We start from the raw sequence: 17632 nt of genomic DNA on the forward strand, positions 1-17632 counted from the left end.
TTAGATTATCTCTCACAGTGGACATGCACCTACGATGAAAATTTCGGAACCCTCCATGATTTCCCTATAGCAGGGTGTTCAAATACTTGTTTTTTTTTCCACTGTACTTGTGGTCGCCGTCCTCAGGTTCTTCATTGTCGTATCTGTGACTTTGAGTGTATCTGGCTTTAAAATTTTGAGCCAGGCCTAGCGAGTGACGTATTGTGAGGGCAGGTTAGTGGCTAACTAGTCCCTATCTTACCGTTACCCGGGCCTGCGTTACACCGCATTAAAAAAAAAAAAAAAAAAAAAAACGAGCTATTTGATGACTGATTTGTGACACAAAATGCCTTGCTCAATGGTTCAAGCAGGCCAAACATTTTGGATATCAAAGCCAGAAGCTTTTGACCACGGCCCATAAATAACGGCACGCATCACGAGGCGCTCCGGTTTTTTCAACGCAGAAGGTCAACGCGGGTTTAAACGCGGCCATTACGGGACGTTAGGCACTCTGTCACTTCAACTATACAATCAGGTGTGAGGAATTGCGTTTGCCTCCTGGCTTCTTTTATGCTCGCTTCATCCTGCATATGGGTCAAACATCCAGTGAGCACAAGTGCACTGATGTCTCTTCATTATTCGAATCTACTGCCGTTGCAAGGTAGTCACACGAGAAATCATCGCAACGTGTTATCAAATGTGCTGAAGACCACTCAAGAATTGGCCTAATTTCAAAGATTTTTTTTTTCACAAAAAGACAGAGCGGCACCACAGAGCTCATCAATCTCATTTAGGCTTTCGTTAAACCCAAGAGTTGAATCCATTATGAAGCAGCGTGAAGCCAGATTTGCGCGTAATTTATAATCTGCCTCAGAGCGAGCATTTAGCACGGCGGTCGGTCCAGTTCACTTTCATATTTGGCACTAATCAACGTGAAATTCATACATCTCCGAGTTGCGCCATTGTCGCGCTCCCAGGCAAGTTCTGCGCCGCGCTAACGCTAATGTAGACAGATTCGCTTGGAAATGGGAGCTCTGATATGAGATTTCTCTTCGCGCGTATACAAAGTGACACGTAAACCATATTATGCGTCCACGTCTGTGTCACAGACATGAGACTGCTCATGTGTGGCGTGCCATCTGTGGCGCCAACAAGGAGCCCTCGCGTCACGCCTCCCCGAGGGTTCGCTTCTCATGTCCTCACGCACGCACGCAGTCACGCTCGACGCTTTCGTCTTCTCCTTCTTTGCTGACGACATGAATGGTACTCCTGCGTGAGCCTCGAGTGTACCGCGAGGGCTTCTCTACCTGTGGCAACCGCGTTTCTGCTCTGTGGATTAATAAGTGAAGAACTGCGCCGGTAATGTCAGGAGAGTACCGCCAGTGAATCAAAAACACAGCACTTCCTCGGATCTTGCGTCATGTAGTCCTTCAGGATCAATTTAAAGCTGGGTAAACATTACGCAAACAAAGGAAGGACTTGTAAGAAAATCTTTTACTGGCTATGTCTGGCTTATTTGTATTTTTTTTTTTTTTTCTAAGAGAAACAATCCACGTGGGGCTAAACAGGAATTAATTGACAATTTTCACTGTAGCTATTTTGGCGAGTCAAAGCGGGGTTACCGCCAGCGCGTTCGATTCGCATTATTCATGGCCACGTTCCACCGAGGTGGGACGGGACACGAGGCGGAGAGCGGGGGCCCAGAATGAAGTTAGGAAATGACGGCGGCGTTTTTTTTTTTTTTTTTTGGCTCCTGCGAAAGAAGCCTTTCGGGACACAGCTCGGTGGAAACGCGGCCAGATATTTTGGCGGCTCGTTCGGGTCCAGATACCACGCGAGACTCCTTGGGCATCTCTGAATATGCAAACTTAACACATCTAAAGAAGCCTCGTAAAATCTCGTTTAAAACCAGGAAGTGGCAACGTCGTCCAGACGCAGGAACTTGAATGACCCCCGCTTACAACATCACATCAATTTAAGATGAAAACTGCGATGAAATTAAAAGTTCTGACAACTCTCTCTCTCGACTCCCCTCGCTTCCTGTTTGATGTCCACGGCTTACAGGACGTTACAGCGGGAACGAGGCTCCCCAATCACGCGGGTCAAGCGGGGGGCGGCTTTGATGGCCTGCGGCCCAATCCCAGGTGGTTGCTTCTCTCTTCACCACGACAAACAATGCTCAATTTTTGCAATTTGCGGCCTCAGCTATTTGCAACTATGTTGACGTGAGCCCAGGAGTTTCAATTCTCTCATCTCTCTCCAACCGACATTGCGACTACAGTGAATACTCTGTTCCCGAACGTCTCCGTTCTCAAACAAAGCAGTTTTGGAACGATAATTTTGAGATTTTTTTGCTTCCGTTTTTGAACGAAAATCGGTACTCGAACGCCTGCGGCAAGACCCGGAAATAACGTGCGCGGCCCGACCAGCCGACCTACGACATGCGTTGTTATTGTGTATAACGCAGCAACTGTACGCAGACGTCGGAAATATCAATTCAGTTTTCAAAGAAATCAATTCTCGAACCGAGGTTGTACTGTGTTTGGGTTTGCCACCATCATGTGACCTCTGCAGGCAATCATCAAGCTTTTCGGGCGGTGCGTCAATTACCTATTGACCTATTTGCAGCAGGTCCCTAACATTATGTACCTAATATTCCGACCGTATGTTGACTTTTGTCGTGCCATTTTTGTAAGGCTTTCCACCCAGACAGCCGTCACAAAGATGAATGGCTAAGAGACAGAGCTGAGGATCTATCGATGGTGCCTCCCAAAAAAATAAATAAAAAAAGCCATACTGGAAGCAGTTTAAGGCATCCCAGGCAGGAAATAGAAATCTGATAGTCCCTAATGCCTCTCAGCCACTGCGGACACCCTCCCCAGACGATCATTTCCCCCTTTTCAAGCACCCCGTCTGTGAATTCTTCATTTGCTGAATCTCGAGAGGAGCGAGGATGCACAGTACCGCGGATGTAGACCGATTGCCTTCTGCTGTCACTTTTGTACTCAATCGAGATCTGACATTCCTTCAGTCATCCGAAAAAAAGGAGCAGAAAAAAAACAACACGACTAAGATGTCGTAGGAAATGGTTTCACCCATTCGAGGGATGAAACGTTACAATTAACCTTCAGTATCTGAGTTCTTGATAACTTTTCCTGTGGGACGACAACAAACGACATTCCCGAATGGGCGGCGCCCAGCGGATATGAAACTCGGCACCACCGACGTCGATCCCGCGAGGAACAACCGCTACCCCCCGCCTACCGACGACACGGGAGCCGGGATTCTTTTCAGGATCCGTAGCACTCGGCCAACTTGGTTCTTCTTCACCAGTCTGGGACGGATTTAAAGGATTTCCCAGAGCAGAGTGCCGAGCAAAGGAGCGGGACACTCGCCAAACATTGCAGCGTGCAGACGCTCGCTTGAACGCAATACCTGGAAGCGATGATCGCAGCAAACCTGGAGGGCTTAAACAATCCATCGAATAAGTCCAAATCTTGAAGAAACGTTGGACAAAGTCTGAGAAAAATAAAGAAGTGGTCAGGACAGCTCTGGCACGCATCCATTACGCCAGGGGTGTCAAACAGATTTTTTGACGTGGGCCACACTGTAGTTCTGGTTTGGTAACACAAAAAAATGCTTGTAATATATCAAGGTTATCATTTATGTAATATGACAATTTGAAATTTTGGTACAGATAACACAAGTCATGGAAGTTTATGCGCATTCTTTGCCTTCGCGGGCCACATAAAATCATACGGCGGAACAGATCTGGCCCCAGGGCCTTGACTTTGACACCTGTGCGTTACACCGTCTGGAAACTGTGAGGTGTCACCCAACAGCGACATTTACACTCAAATTCGCCGCCGACGCCCGCGTCACTCACCAGCCCAGTCCAGGCCTTGTAAAGCCACACACACTCAAAGTCAGACATAGCAGAAAGTGGAAAATGATGAGGGCGACCTCAAGTGGCTACAAATTACACTGCCGCTTCGCTTCCACATTTTGTTGTTGGATAACGCACAATTGTTTTTCCTTTTTTGACAGAATTGGTATAGTTTTCGTTCAAATATTTGAATGCTGCAGCCTTACACAGTTTTGTTTTGTTTTTACACAGTTATAAAAGCAGAAATGTGATGTGGCATACTTCTCCCACATCTGGGAAGAGATTCGCTGGAGGGAAGTATATGAACGATCCAAAATGTTTAAGAATAGAGTATTAAAAAAAAAGCGCGGGGGGGGGGGGGGGTGTGATGCTTTCATGATGTAATCCAATAGTTTTGCCTTTAGAGTTAGTGTAAGCGTGTATGTTTCTGTGCCCAGTATGTAGCTGCAGTATTTCACAACTGGTGGACTAACTAAGAGGCAACGATGGTGCCACAGCACCATCTGTTGACTATGAGGGGAAACAATAGGAGGAGGCATTTGGAAAATATGTATATACAATATGGATTATGGCAGCACGGTGACTCAGTTGATAAAGCGTTGGCCTCGCAATTCTCAGGACCCGGGTTCCATCCTGGAACCACCTGTGTGGAGTTTCCATGTTCTCATGCTTGTGTGGGTTTTCTCCGAGTGGGCACTCCGGTTTCCTCCCACATCCCCAAAACATGCAACATTAATTGGCCACTCTAAATTGCCCCTAGGTGTGATTGTGAGCGCGGCTGTTTGTTTCTATGTGCCCTGCGATTGGCTGGCGACCAGTTCAGGTTGTACCCGGCGCCTCCTGCCCGTTGACAGCTGGGATAGGCTCCGGCACTCCCCGCGACCCTTGTGAGGATAAGCGGCTATGGAAATTGATGGACGGATGAATATAGATTATATACACATGGAGCTATTTTTCTTTTCAGTAGCAGTATGATTTAGGTGCTTTTCTTATGTTTTATTTTTTTTTATTAATGTGATATAATGAGACATTTTCTCATTACTGGAATTTAAAATTTACTGGAAATGTAACAAAGTCGCTTTTTTTTGGGGTGACATTTTCAGACCCTCTCTTCTCGCGCAGAACAGCACTCGCGGCTTTTTGATCGCATATTGATTAGGGAGCCATTCAAGTTTGGAGATTAGACGCGAACGTGGTCACAAATTCCCTCGCTGGGGGGGGATGCGGGGGGGGGGGGGTTTACGGGCGCGGTAATGTCTTGAAATTATCGACTGGACCGAAGACGCTTTCAGATCCGTGGAGCAGTTGAAAAAAAAAATGAAAATGGGTGAGGGTGGGGGCGATCAATGTTTATTTCACCCAGTGGATGACACACAGTACAAAACCCTGTAAAAAAGGGAAAGTCCATTTATTGCATGGACAATAGTGAGGCTTTTTACCGCCTGCTGTTCTGCACGCTCACAACAATCCGAAGGGAATTATATTTTCATCAACATAAAAGCCTTTGAAGTTTCTTCCACTTTACAGGAATAAGTGGCACATATCTATTTGCCTGCTTTGTACGTAAATCAAAATGAAAGTGCGCTTTTTGGGGGGTCGGGGGGGGGTATAATAAATTTTAACAATACCATTTGCCGAGTTTATACCGTTGGCCTTTTTTTTTTTTAATCACGATTATTAAGGCACATGGACGCAATAGATGCAAAAACGTTTTCTCCATCTCCCGTTTGCAAAACGGCAACTAATCAATTCCTTCAGAGGGGCAGCGCCAGCGCAAAGGATGAAACGGGAGGGATCCGATTGGATGTCGCGATGACATCACCGCTGCGTTCACCCCCCCCCCCCCCTTGCATTGCACCGAATCAGCAGACGAGTAAAAATAATCATAATAAAAAAAGGACCATGCGCACTGAGCATCATTTGACAAAACAAGCATCTGTGCGCCAGGGTGAGTGTCGTGTTCGCCCGTGAGGAAACGTCACGTGAGCACGTCGACACGGAGGAGAGACCACCCCCCCCCTCCTCCCCCACACCCCCACCCCGCGGGGGAAACGCGCGCTGCCTTATAATTGGCGACAGCCTTCAAATCTGGACTCCTATTGAATTTCGATGCCTGCCTTATTAAGACAGCGGAGGGAAAGCAGCTCGGATATCCAAAGCCAGTCACCCGCTTTGATCGACTTTGCCCTTAATAGGAGTTTCGCTCGCTCACTCGCTTTCTTTGTCTCTCTACCCCCCCCCTACTTTCGCCACTCCAAGTGAGCAAACGAGGGATGAAATACTGCTTGGAATTGACTTAAAACGAGGCATGAATCTGGCAAAAAGACTTCAAAATGTCCTTTGTGCCAATAAAGAGGCAACAAGTGCACTCACTGCACACACACACCCCAAAAAAATGATTTACAATTGCAACAAGATGGTACAAATCTTTAGCATAGTTCAAGGCGCAAGATGGCACTGAAGCAAAACTTTTAGACAATACGTTGGCCTGAGGACAAAAACAGCGAATGAGTGAGTTTTCAGCATATAATGGTTATGTTAAAAAGAAAAGAGAAAAAAATATGTAAGACAGCAAAAATGTTGAAAATCTATTTAAAAAATTTTAGAGCCAATACTAATATTAAGGGCAAAAAAATCATATCCGATATACACAAAATCAATTTATAACATGAAAAATACAGGCCAGGCCAGGGCTCACCTTGTAAAGCCACACACACACAAAGTCAAGTGGCTACAAATTATACTGACAATTCAGAACTATGAAATTGAATACCGCCAAATTAAAGTAAGAAACTTTCATGAGAAATAGTCAACATAAGGACTGCAAACCAGATGTTGTTAAAAAAAAAAAAAAAAAAAAAGATTTACAATTGCAACAAGATGATACAAATCTTTAGCATAGTTCATGGCACAAGATGGCGCTGAAGCAAAACTTTTAGACAATACTTTGGCCTGGGGACAAAAACAGTGAATGAGTGAGTTTTCAGCGTACAATGGTTGTTATGTTGAAAAAATAATAAAAAATATACGTAAGACAGCAAAATTGTTGAAAATCTATTTAAAAAATTTTAGAGCCAATACTAATATTAAGGGCAAAAAAAAATCATATCTGATATAAACAAAATCAATTTATAACATGAAAATTACAGCCCAGGCTAGGCCAGGGCTCACCTTGTAAAGCCACACACACTCAAAGTCAGAGATGGCAGAAGGTGGAAAATGATGAGGGCGACCTCAAGTGGCTACAAATTATACTGATAATTCAGAACTACGAAATTGAATACCGCCAAATTAAAGTAAGAAACTTTCATGAGAAATAGTCAACATAAGGACTGCAAACCAGATGTCGTAAAAACCCCTCAATTAAATAATGAATTGACAGTTGCATGTTTTTGTTTCATAAATATGCAACTGTCATAGCATTATAATGTTATTATGTTAGTGTAAGTTTACAAAGTCACATCAAGTCCATCGCCTGATACATTCCCGCAGATCGTTCCCGTGTAAGCTAATGAAATGCTCGGTACAAATGTAAACAAAGTACAGTTCGCTTAAAGCACTCGAGACCTCTCGGGTTTGAAGAGGATGCACAACGTCAACCCCCTCCAGCTCATTCGTCCATTAGAATGCGCTTACGCCGCCATTGTTATTAAGTGAGTCTGCCACCCCGCAGACGACGACAAACGTTCTGCGCGCGAGCTGCAAATTAAAAAAAATAAGCATAACGGCGCAGACGAGCTACCTTGCCGGGACGAATGAAACGGCTCACAGTCCGACGGGAGGCGCGGTTCCCGCCGCGGAATGTTTGCGCGGACGCAACAAAGGGAGGTGGGCGCGGATCGTCGGAAGAATACTTGATTCTAAAAATATTGGATTGTCTGGAATGTATTCCCTGCGATAAGCGGGGGTTCGCTGTACCGTGCCGTTATGATAAAATTCAACACGGCCCGCGAGATAGCAGGTGAACATTTAGATGATAATGTCACAAAAGTTGAACATTGTTAGTTATCACACTTTTTTTATTAACTTGTAATATTGCACCTTTTTTTTTAAATGCCAAAAGAAATTTGGCAGGGTTATTTTTTTTAATAACTTTTTTTAATGTGATTTAAATTGTTTTGGGTTTTTTTTAGGTCAGGGCACGAAGACAATTTTACATATCACACTAATACTCAAATTTTGTGGTTTGTTTTTTTTAGTTATAAAAACATGCAGGTCAAAGTTGACCTGTAAAGCTTACAGTGCGTTGAAGGTTCATCCTCAAATTTAGTCCAATAACCTTTTAACGGTTTCAAAACTTTTTGTGTTTGAGTTTGGCCTGACGATTTGGCGACTGCAACCATTACAGTCCGTCGGTGTCCCATCATAATTCTGCTCCCCTTTTACGTTCTTACTGCCATCTGTGATCTTTTTTCTGCCATGACGCTCGCATTTACCCTAAGCGGCATGTGCATAAAGAAGAAATCTGAAAATTTCATTTGTTCCTTGACCACGTGCACAGATATACATTGAGACAGTCACAATTGTTCAGTAAGTTGCAGCTATATTAGTCTTTTTACAGAGGATAAAGAATATATGCCTGCGAGAATTGCTACGGTCTGTCTACATGTGTTGCTGCGCTGTTTGTGTTCGGATGTCTTTTGCCTTGAGGGTTACAACGCCGCAAGATTGATGCTATTCGTTAGCCTGGCGGTTAGCATTATGCTCGGGGGGCTTTCTTAACGTGTGGTTTTAAAAACGTGTATTTCTATTTTGTTAACTACAAGCAGGATTGGCAACTAACAGTTTATTTTTAAAGAATGGTTTCACTAATAGCTTGTTTCCAACAATTGCTTATTGTCTGTCAAACTGCTTTTTGTGAAGCTCACTGTCGGCATCTAGTATTTGCGACTTGCGTATTTCTGCTCACGGCTCAATACAAAATAGAGACAACAAACTTCATTTGTAATCAGACGTCATTGGAAATTTTTACATATACAACTATCATCCAAATTTATCTTCAAGGAATTGGTGTGGTGAAAATAAACGCGTGTAAAAAAATTGAAAATTCTGTACACTTTCTGCCAAAATGAAAAGAACCCATCCACATAGAGCAATAAACATGAAATAGACAATATATTTGCTTAAGTGGGATACATAAAATGATGTTTGACATCAACGCAGCAATTATCTGCCTTTTCGAGTGTGAGACAAAATCGGCTTTATCGTTTCCACTGCATCATACTGAGAACTGATGATAACACGCACGTCGCTTTTGAAAGGTTTCTGACTAAAATGAACATTCCGCAGTCATTAACGTCTTTCGAGATTCAAAAAATAAAAATGCAAGATAAAGGGAAGGCAATTAGAGCGCTGTTAAGCAGTCTTGGGTTTGTTTTGCCTTGGCAGTTTTCATCGTTGCTCCCACGGGCCCCAGCTCGTTCTTTTTCGCACGTGTCGCACCTCAACAAAAGTAAACAAACGTCTGGTGTTGGAGCCAGTCGTTACAAGACGGCAAATGCACCCCACGAAAAAAGTTAAATCACTAACTTGCTGTTTCTATCCAACAATAAAGGGGGAAAAATGATTCGCGTGTGGTCCTCACCTATGAGTCCTCGTCTTTGCTGTAAGTTGTTGAACTTTGCACGCTTGACGGCAGCTGAAGGTGTAAATCCAAAAAAGGGGGAACTTTACATCATATGGTGACTTTTTTATGAGTTGCATTTTGATATCAAACTGATAATACTGCACATGGGACGATGAAGAGTCCAAGGACGGAACCGACTGGAACGCAGCAGGCATCGAACTGGGCTGATTGTGGACTTGATTGCGACAGCGAAAGCCACCTGGCAAAACTACAGCGGGCCGGCAGTATGGCGACGACTGCTGGACAGGTGGAGAATTGCAGGACCGGTTTCAAAATCAATTCGGGAATCACGAAAATTGGAACGACCCTAATCATCATCACTTAATAATTAATATCCATCCATCCATTTGCTTACGAGGGTCGCGGGATAATAAGTGATGTACAATATGAAAACATGAATCAAATTTCAAAATGAAATGGAATTGTAAACAAACGTGAAAATAATAAAGTATATCTGTATATTTTATTCTGAGCATTCAGTGAGTCACAAATGAATTATTAAATTAAAATTTAAAGATTATTCTTTATGTTTTTAAATGACCCAATGAGTCATTTATGTTAGCCTGTTGTGTTGTCTTTTTTTTGTGTGTTCTTTATGGTTTTGTGTGGGTGTGTATCACAAATATTATGTATGCCCTGTTTTTTTTTTTGTTTGTTTGTTTTTTTCACGTTGAAAACTTCCCTGCAAGAAGAGCTCTCGTGTCTCAATGTGACAACTCCTAGAAAAATGAAAAAGAAAACATTTGAATTGTAGTCAGAAATGATCGAAAATAACCACAGTCACACGAGACTCTAATTGGGAGACGTAAGACAGAAAATGGAACTCGTACGCAGGTATTTGTGAAGTAAGGAAGTCTGCCAGAGTTGTGCTTCTTTTTTTTTTTTTTTTTTTTTTTTTTTTGAGGCCCGAGTGGGTCGTACCTCCTCTTTTCTGATCCAAATCAAAGAAATCTCTCAGCATCTTTTTGTGCTCCATCACCTGCACCTGCCATCAGTGCGCATTTTTCCCCATTTTTTATCATCACTTCCATCCACCTCCTCCTTCTTCCCTCCCTCCTCGCCCTCCCGAATCAGGCCGCGGGTTGGCGAGGCGGATAAGGTCAGCGGAAGATAAGAGCAATTCGCATCCGTCTGGCATCTTCGCCGGCCTGGAGATTGCTTGCGCCCGGAGTCACGTCGGCGGACAATTCACCCCTCGCCCTCGCTTTTGTCTCCAATCTGGCTTTCAAAAAAGGTCGACATCAATCCCTGCGCGAGTCTAGTCAAACCGCCGTGAGATGAAACCGACGTTTGCCGATGTCGGCGAAACAATAAAAAGTGCCGAGTGAGACTGTGAAATTAATGTGTGGCAAATGTACGGCGGTAACTAAACAGACAATTGTTAAAGATTACATTCGAATGTTTTGGAGCGAAAAGTTAAATACAGGGCGGCACGTTGGCGCAGCTGGAAAGCATTGGCCTCACAGTTCTGAGGACGAAGGTTCGGATCTGTGTGGAGTTTGCATGTTCTCCCCGTGCTTGTGTGGGTTTCCCCCGGGTACTCCGGTTTCTCCCCCACATCCCCAAAACATGCAACATTAATTGACACTCTAAATTGCCCCTAGGTGTGATTGTCGGTGCTGCTGTTTGTGTCGATGCGCCCTGCGATTGGCTGGCGACCAATTCAGCGTGTACCCCGCCTCCTGCACATTGAGAATATTCACACAAACCTCTGACACACACACATAAACATGCACAGTTTGGACGTTTAATGTTTCTGTCGCATACAACTTGAAAGTCCACATTTTGAAAATCACTTCAAAAGAACATCTAATTATAAAACATGGACCAATGTTAACAAAATTCCACGCAAAGTCATTTGCATGACTGGGCAAATTTAAATACAAGTGCACTGCATTTAATAGATGACATGGACTGGATTAAAACGAGCAAAAAACAAGTTTAAGACACTAAATTTATGCACAGTTTGAACATTTAATTCAGTCATTATTTCGTGTACCGCTAGAGGGAGCCCACAAACCGCTACAATGTTAACTTGTCATGTTTCTCTGGGGGACAGACTCATCATGCACGCCATGCTGTTTCCTAGGCAACACACAGCAGAGATAGGACAGGGGGGAAAAAACAGGATTTAACCGTAGAATCTTTTGGGGATCCGTCGTCACAATATCGTTGACAAAGGCTAACACGTCAATGATGTGTATTACGTGACGTGTGAACGGTTCAATCCTTTTTTTGCACCCACCTGTTGTTTCCCTTGTTTCATTTTCCCAAATAAATGAGACGCCCCCCCCCCCTTCCCGCAGCATAAAACGCCTCATTTGCCGCAACGGTGAGCCCCCCCGCGCATTACACAAATAAGCGAGTCCCCCCTCCTGAATCGCATCCACCAAATGGGTTTAAATAAGGCCGTTTAGGTGCAAGTGCGGCACTTCATCACTTTCCGGCGCAATCATTACCGACATACAAGTGGCTCGCTCGCTGAATTATGCATGTTTGTTTGTTGCTTTCATTACGCGAGACAGCGTCTGAGGCGGAATAATGGAGGATTTCCGAGTGTTATTATGTGGCGCTTGCCCGTGCTTTCCGCTTAGAGAGATGATGAGCACTTTGGGGGCCTCCCGGGCGACCCGCGTGAGCTCCATCGTCACACGCCGCTGAGTCGGGCGTCTTTTTTCTTATTCCTGCACTCGTACTAGTAGCGCGTGTCATTTGGAACACAGCTGCAGTCAACAATTCGTAACTGAAGGTGTGGAGGGTAGCGGGGGGGAGGGGGGGGGGGACCAAAAACAGATCCCACTTATTTACTGTGCAAAGAGCTGTCAAAGACACAAATGACTTTTACCACTCACAAACATACACACACACACACAAAAACCACTCACCAAAATATGTTTTTAAGTGAGTGGAAGAGGTTTTGGGGTGTGTGTGAGGATTTTCTGGGTGTGCATGAGAATTTTTTTGCATGTGCATGAGGTCGAGAGAGATTTATTTTCTTGCTAGGTCAAGAGGAGCTTCTTTTCTTTTATGTGTCTAAGAGCTTTTGTTTTGTAATGTGCGAGGTTAATAATTGTGTGTAACAATTTTTAGTGAACACTTTTGCATGAGTTTGTTTTGTGTGCCTTTAAATGAGAGATTTTCCAGTATGTATAATGTCACGGCTTTATCCAAGCCGCTGATCCTCACAAGGGTCGCGGGAACGCTGGAGCCTAACCCGGCTAGCTTCGGGCGAAAGGCAGATGACGCCCGGACGCCAGTCAGTCGCAGGGCAGATATCGACACCATCACTGAGCGGGAATCGACCCCACGCTGCCTGCACCAAAGGCAGGCGTGTGTACCACTACACCATCAGTGACTGGAGTGGGATGTATATCTATCCATTTTCTTTGCCACTTATCCTCAGGAGGGTCGCGGGGAGTGCTGGAGCCTATCCCAGCTGTCAACGGGCAGGAGGCGGACTACACCCTGAACTGGTCGCCAGCCAATCGCAGGGCACATAGAGACAAACAGGCGCAGGGGCACACACACCTAGGGGCAATTTAGAGTGTCCAATTAAAGTTTTGGGATGTGGTAGGAAACCGGAGTGCCCGGAGAAAACCCCACGCAGGGACAGGGAGAACATGCAAACTCCACACAGGCGGGCCACAGGCGGGTCCGGGATTGAACCCAGGACCTCAGAACTGTGAGGCCAACACTTTACCAACTGGATCGACCGTGCCGCTCTGGTATGTATGCTTTTTTTTTTTTTTTTAATGTATGCATGACATTTTTCCGACACACCTTGCACCAACATCCTTTTGTTGACTTTTTGCTCTTTTTGATTTGTCTCTCCGCTGGCTTTCATTCAGTGATGGAAGCGGTGTATTTACGCAGCTTGAAGGAAAAAAAAGAAGCTTGCTCCGCGAGCAGTTTGATCGACGTGCGTGGCTTGGCGCCTTCAGGCTCGTCAGCCCGTCGACGGAGTTCCCAGCAGGACCGCGGAGGCCCGCTGTTAGCCTCTCCCATCCACTTCTCGCTCACGGGAGGAAGCGCCGGATTCCCAGCTTGTCCGTAGAGAGCTGCAGAGCCAGCATCTGCTTGCACTCGTACGCTAAACCGAATGAATGCTGACGCGTGGCCACGTCTCAGAACAAGATGGGGAAATAATAACACTTAGCTCCGTGTAAAAAAGTGCAGGCGCTTTTTTTTTTTTCTCCAAAGGAGAGGAAGGCTTTTAATAATGAAGCAGCACTGAGACGATTCCAGCCATTGTTTCTTTCTCTTTTCTCTTCACTTTATGCACTCATCTATCGTAAAACATTCCTGCTGCTATTGGCTCATTTCGTCCGTGACAAGAAACACGCATTGCTTTCAAGTCAAGCTGCACAGAAAGCAGAGACGCATTAGCGTGATTTATGGATTGAACACAAATGGTATAGCAACACGCGTGGAGAGATACTGCAACAACGTTGACAGGCATATTCCCTTGTCACTGTGACGAACGGCTATTATTGCTGAGGAGTTGTGACATCATCTCTGTTGTCTGTATTATACTGCCCCCAGGTGGCCAAAGCACACACACACAAGAGGGAGCAACACACACACACACAGGGATTGAGTCATGCAGTTTTGCTGATTTAGACGGAGATCGATGGCCCTACTGCTGCTAATTTGACAGCGTGTTTTGATCCGCTTAATATTATCGCACTATATTACAGTGCCACCTGTTGACCACAATTGGAATTGCGTATTGATTTCTGACCGCATAATCTACAGAGGTAACACGTGCAAGGCGGGCGTTGAACCATTTCATACCGCCGTGTGATCCTCGAAGAAGCAAACGGAGCGTCTACGTCGAATGTCGCAATGTGCCAATAAGATGTCGTTATATCATTTTCTTTCTCCTCTTTTTTCCCCCTCATTAGAACGTATTTTTTTGCATTCTGAATTATGGGAAGTGCAAAATGTAAATAAAAGTAAGTGGAAAAAGTACAATTTACAGTACACATTTGTGCAACAGGACTGATACAGCTGGATTGACCAAATGGTAATATAACATGTAATAAGCATATTCCCAAATGAGCTTCAATGGTCACGAGTTATGGCAGGGATTGAACTCGTAATCTGTGCTGACCCTCTCATTGGTTGACACAAATGTCAGTCATAAGGTCAGGACTCGGTTTTTAAACGCACGCACACACTCAAAAGTCACACATCCACCAGTGTAAAATGTCAAGGTGGCGACACAAAGTGGACAAAGTAACACTTACAGCTCACCTGCCCAAGTATTGTTGGTTAATAATGCAAATCATTTTTATCCTATTGCTTAATTCTTTGATGGGAATAATCTATTCCAAAAACATCCGATAACTGCAGTCCTTGACAGGAGTGTACAGGTTTTGTACTTTTTTTTTCATCAGCATATGAACATCCATCCTTCCATTTTCTTAGCTGCTTATCCTCACAAGGGTCGCGGGGAGTGCTGGGGGCCTATCCCAGCTGTCCACGGGCAGGACCTGAACTGGTTGCCAGTCAATCGCAGGGCACATCAAGACAAATAGCCACACTCACAATCACACCTAGGGGCAATTTAGAGTGTCCAATTAACGTTGCATTTTTTGGGGGGGAAGTGGGAGGAAACCGGAGCACCCGGAGAAAAGCCACGCAGGTACGGGGAGGACATGCAAACTCCACACAGGCGCGTCCGGGATCGAACCCGAGACTTCAGAACTGTGAGGCCAACGCTTTCCAGCTGAGCCACCATCCCGGCATTTGGGACAAATGTACAAGTCATTGTGTAGACTGTAAAATAAGAAGTACTGGAAGTTTTTTTTAAGTACTTGAGCAAAAATGAATTTTATGAATGCATTAATGCACATGCATCCATTCATCTACTTTTTTGTAGTGTTTATTTTTGTTCATCTATAGCTACTCAACAAAACTTTATTCACAGAGCACGATGATCATCATCGTAATTATCGTGGCTATGCTATTCTGATTCTGACTCTATGACCAATTCAAAAAACTATTTAAGAGGGTTTTACTTAAACTAAATCTGGTAAAAACGTTTGCAAAATTGTCTCTTAAAAAAGGTCCCGTCTAATAATTCCACAAAACAACAGCAGACGGCAGCATTGACAAACTAACTTGAAGGCCTGCAACAAATGGCAGCCTCCTGAAGATGAGCTGACAGAAACAAAAACACACACCGAAAAAAAAATCAAGTTTGAAAGGACGAACGTGAGGACAGCAGCATTATCTTGTTGGTTCGGGGGATTAAAGCTTCATGCGAGGACATAAATCAGATAAAGGCGTGCACCCCCACTCCTATCCATGCGTGTGACGTTGTCACCTCTTCTGTTCTGACTCTCGGTGTCCGTGTGCGTGCGCCCTTGCCTACAATAACAATCAAAGAAATGCATGACACGGTCCAATGTGTGCCGCCAACACGCCCCAGCGCACTCGAGAATCCTCTCCACATTAATCCCGCTGTGCACAAGTGCGCTCATTCCGGATTTTTGCCTGCCTGTGCTTGCCCTTGACGCCCCCCAGTGTTTGTAAGCTTTTTGCGTGTTTTTATGCACGAGCGCATCAGTGCGAGGGCCCCGCCCCTTTATCTGCACCCGTGCACACGCCAAAAAGCGGGGTCTCTGCGGGACTCGCGCGCACACAATACATGCGATAATTACACGTGATATGTTGCCCTGTTGCACCTTCTGTAAATCTGGAGGAATTTCAAGGTCAACGGGAGTCTTTTGTTTCAAGGATTTCACCTACGCAGGCTGAATAAATACAATACGGGACTTTGCATCAGTGGGAATTTTGGCCCAGTCTTTCAATCCAAGGCTTTCTTTTTCTTTTTTACCTTCCCGTCCTCTGGCTTTCTTTAAATCCACTCACCGCTTTCCCTAACTGCATGAAGGTCAAATGACGATAATGGCTGAAGGGTGGGAAAATGATACAAAAATTGGCACGGCGCACGCCCCTCCCCCACCCGCCACCTCCAGGTTGGATTTGGCTTATCTGAAGTGGAAGGTCACCTGTTGGGAGGCGTCCACACGGGATTACACTTTTGGTTCCGTGATTTTAAATCTGCACGTTGCACGTAGTGGAGTTCGCTTTGCGGAGCTCAATGGGAATCGATCACCGACAGCACTTCAGACATAATGTGCCTATTTCATTTACGACTGAAAGCTTCTTGAACTATTGACTGAGCAATTGGCCAGATGGACCTCTATCAATGTGTGCGGGGTTCTTTTACTCGAAAGGTCCACTTCACGTGTGTTACATTCCCGGTTCAGTTCATGCAGCGCTGCAGAACGGAATGTTTGAAATTAGATGAGAACTACAGCAGATGTACTGAAAGAAGTGTGTGTATAAATGTATTGATGTGGTCTACGTGCATTTGCACGGCTATTTATCTGTGTAAGCATGACGATTGTGTAAAACCCCAGTAAGTAAGTTTTAATTCATTCTTTACAGAGGATATAGAATATGTGCCTATGAGTATTGTTATATTATGGGTCTATATATGTTTTTCCATCATTTGTGTTCAAATATTTAACTTGAAGGGTTAAAACACAAGAGACGGATGCTATTGTTAGCCCGTCTATGGTGTTTTAAAGTATTTGCTAGCATCAAGATTGCAGACAATGTTTTTTATTATATTCATATTGTATTTTTTTTTTTTTTTTTTTTTTTTGCTACTGCGTTTTGGAAATAAACATTCGGCCACTTCTCCCCCCAAAAAATCAACAGATTTTAAAGTTTTGTATTTTTGCTTATTATTTGCAGTCAAATCTTGCATCTAAACATAAAATTCCCCCACTATCATCCTACCGTATATGTGACTTCCTGCTCATGATGGGAAGAAATTGACTTTTTTTTTTTTAATGCATTTATCAACACGGGTGTGGCTCCCATGGCCGCCTGAGGCGGCGGCAGAAGAGGGGAGGGGGGGTCTGTAGCCTCGGTCTGCCGGGGGCTTGTGGATGCGCCAGTGATGGATGAAGAGTGACAGATCGGGGTTAGCCGCCAGGGGAGTCCATTTTCTTTGCAGTGTACGCTGCGATATAGCGAGGAGAGAGGAAGGCGTGAAGGGAAGACAACCCCTCCTCTTCTCCTCCTGCTCCTCCTCCTCTTCGTCCCTGACTCTCCCTCTC

General features: G+C 44.6%; 1 long non-coding RNA gene across 1 annotated transcript in view; it reads right to left on the reverse strand.

Annotated features, from left to right (window-relative positions):
- LOC133493707 (uncharacterized) overlaps positions 1-9700 on the reverse strand; it is a 59245-nt gene extending 49545 nt beyond the window's left edge. The window contains exons 1-2 of the long non-coding RNA XR_009793112.1: positions 9596-9700; positions 9450-9503 (exon numbers count right to left, since the gene is read on the reverse strand). This is a non-coding gene — a long non-coding RNA (uncharacterized LOC133493707). The remainder of the gene's footprint in view (positions 1-9449; positions 9504-9595) is intronic.
- Between the last annotated feature and the right edge of the window lie 7932 nt (positions 9701-17632).

The sequence above is a fragment of the Syngnathoides biaculeatus genome, chromosome 20 (genome assembly GCF_019802595.1).
Source record: "Syngnathoides biaculeatus isolate LvHL_M chromosome 20, ASM1980259v1, whole genome shotgun sequence".
Lineage (NCBI taxonomy): Eukaryota > Metazoa > Chordata > Actinopteri > Syngnathiformes > Syngnathidae > Syngnathoides > Syngnathoides biaculeatus.